This window comes from Pygoscelis adeliae, unplaced genomic scaffold, assembly GCF_000699105.1.
Source record: "Pygoscelis adeliae isolate BGI_AS28 unplaced genomic scaffold, ASM69910v1 Scaffold224, whole genome shotgun sequence".
Taxonomy (NCBI): domain Eukaryota; kingdom Metazoa; phylum Chordata; class Aves; order Sphenisciformes; family Spheniscidae; genus Pygoscelis; species Pygoscelis adeliae.
In genome coordinates, this window is record NW_008824657.1 from 463,732 (window position 1) to 466,867 (window position 3,136).

Consider the following 3,136-nt stretch of genomic DNA (forward strand, 5'->3'; position numbering starts at 1 on the left):
CGGCCGGCCCGGCGGCAGCTATCGCAGCCGTCGGCGCCGGGAGAGGTGACGGAGAAAAGCGGGGAGAGGAGCCGGGGTCTCTCATCCCCGCTCCGCATCAGCGTGTCATTTTACATCCCCCGCCTCACGTGAACAGCCCCGTTTTCCCCGTGCGGCGTGGGGCACGGCAGAGCGCTGCGCTGCCCTTGGCAGTTTGTTTCCGCGCCTCCCCCCCGCCTGGCAGAGGTTTTCTGCAGGACATGTGTTATCAATTAGGTCCATTTGTTCAACCTACGTCTGGTTTTGCTTTTGTCTCCTGGCAAAAACTAATAATAATAATAATAATAATAATAATAATAATAATAGCAATAATAATAGCGAGGCAGCATCCCAACCTCAGGGAGTGGATCCGCAGCCACATCGAAGCGCCCTGGACCAGAAAGACAGACAAGGCACGAGCACTGCCCTCACCCTCGACGGTTTCTCTCCCTGACATTACACTTCATGTAACCCCCCCCTTTTTTTTCTTTTTTTTTTTTTTAATTTTTTTTCAAGCTTCTCGGGTTTCAGCTTAGGACAAATGAAAACAAGCAGGTTTGCAGGCGGTCCCAGATGCGGGATCGGGTTTTAGTTTCGTAAAGGCATCTGGTATGCACTGCCCAAGCCATCTTCAATCCTCGGGCTCGGCCAGGGATGGGTTTGGAGCAAAGCACTCTGTGGTTTGGCTGGAGCACCGCAGGACCTTCGTTCTCAGCAAATCCCCTCGCGTATTAAATCGTTTAAGAGAGTTTAGCACTTGCTAGACGTGTTGCCGCAAGAGCTTAAGAGGCTGGAGACCTCGACGTCCCATCGTGAACGCCAGCCATGCCTCGGGCTACTATGCCATGGGGGTAGGTCAAGTTTTCGTGCCATTTTTACTGCTCAAGATGTAAGAAAAGGTGTATTGGGTCGGAGCAGAGGTTTGTCTAATCCAGCGTCTTTCTCCAAAGGCGGCCAAAAGCAGACACCTGGGAAACGCACAAGGGAAGGGCAAAGAAAATGGATGGGAGGCTAAAATAACTGGGGGAACTAAATGCACTTGTTCTAGCAGAGGACTTGGGTAGGTCTTTTCTTTTTTGGTAGGGTTTTTTTTTTGGTAGGGTTTGGGGTTTTGGGGGGTTTTTTGTAGGTTGTTTTTTTTTTTTCTTTTACACAAAACCCCACAGTTCTCTCCGCGTGCCAAAGCCAGGGAACAGGAAAACAAAATGCTACCAGAGGGGTGTTTCAGAAATGCTCCCTGTGTCTCTCCCGGGGTGTAAGTAACTCCTGGGAGCCTGCAGCTTTGCCCTTCGCTGCTTGAGACATTTGCTGGCAGCGTGGTGGGGCCTCCTGGGCACGACTCCTTGGCCTAAGGGAACGAGGCTCGTGCCCATCAGTCTGCGACTTTCAATTCCCTGGCTGGTTTTAATCCCATTTTAACCACAGCAAAGCTGAGGTTTCAAAGCCACGGGTTTCCTTCACATTTAGCAGAGCCGGAGGATGCAGGTGAAGACGCATCAGTGTCCCCGGAAGGGAAAAGCAGCCGGCTCAGCCTTCTATTAGATATCAGAGAATCCAAAGAAGACAAATTCACAGCGAAGGGAAGCAAAACACAAAATCTTTCGGCGTCAGGAAACTAGGAAGCCCGAGAGCCGTCGGCGACAGCATCTCATGACGCTGGGAAAAGCTACCCCTTTCCCTTGGACACAGCGTATGACGCTCTGCATGGCTTCTCTTTCACCGGGAGCCTCTTCCTGCAGCTTCAGGCTCGAAACGGCTGCGGGACATCACCTGTGTCACCCGCCTGGTGCCAGGTGTCGGTGTTTGGCTCAGCCCCGTTAAGTCACCGCCAGCTTTCCGGCGGCAAAGCGCCCTGAGCAAACAGACCACGACGTGGCTAAACACCAGCATTCCCTTTGAGCGGGTGTTTCTGGCGTCGGCGCTCGGTTTCTTCCTTCCTCACCAGTAAATACTTGGGGCTTGTGTGGTGTTTGTGTCTCCCTGGGTGATTTTTAAGGGCCCCTGGTTAAAAGTGTGGCTGTCACCTGGTGCTGGAGGAGCAAGGCGTTGGTTTTAACTTAGGTTTCTGCTCCTGAACAGGTACTCGAGGGGAAAGCTATGGCACGGGGTATTGCACCGGGTGGAAATCTCCCTCTCTGTTCCTAATAAAGCTGTTTGCAGCTGGAGCCTTTGCAGCGTGGGCTGAAACTGAACTTTCTTGTGGGGAGAGGCGCAGGCGATCAATCCTTTATTTCCCCGTAGGAGCTGGTAGGGTTTGGGGAAGGTGCTCAGTCGGGTCTGTCGTGTTTGTTTCTTTATGGGAATCATAGAATAGAATCATAGAATCGTTAAGGTTGGAAAAGACCTCTAAGGTCATCGAGTCCAACCGTCGACCCGACACCCCCATGCCCACTAAACCATGTCCCTAAGTGCCTCATCTACACGTCTTTTAAATACCTCCAGGGATGGGGACTCCACCACTTCCCTGGGCAAAGGGAGCGAAAAGCAAAGGAAGCTTGCCCCCCAATAAAACACATTAAGTTTGCCAAATCATTACAACATAACAGGGGAAAAAAATTGCATTTGCTGGGGGGAAATAAAATACCAAGCAATCTGTTGAGAGCTGGAGGGGCTGGAGGGGCACCAGGCATCCCTGAGCAGACGTGTCCCATTAAAAGGCAGGGCTTCATCTCACTGTTGGCCCCGATGTAACCGGGAAAGAGGGCTCCGACTCAGGGAGGGTGTGCTGGCAATCGGCAGGAGGAACGCGCGCTGTTTTCCGGGCGCCCAGCGACCCTGCGGCCGCGCCGGGTCGGCTCAGCTGTAAAGCTAACCTCGCTTTTCCTGGACCGTGTGAAGGTGATGTGAAAAGGGGCAGTGACCGAGGCTTTGTCCGCATACGGAGCGGATGACGCCGGAATAGCACGTCGGGAAGGGATGGTCCCGGACAATGGTATGTGTGGACACGGTTGTTCCAGGATGTGAGAGCGCTGTTCCAGTTTACATTAATCCGCTTAACTCTATATTGCTGTTATCCTGACAAAAGAGGATCCTGATTTCAGGCTAAAGCAAACCGGCCTCATGCATTTAACGTCCCAGCGCAGGCGAGCCCTGCGGCTTGCAGGGGCTAATCCACCCC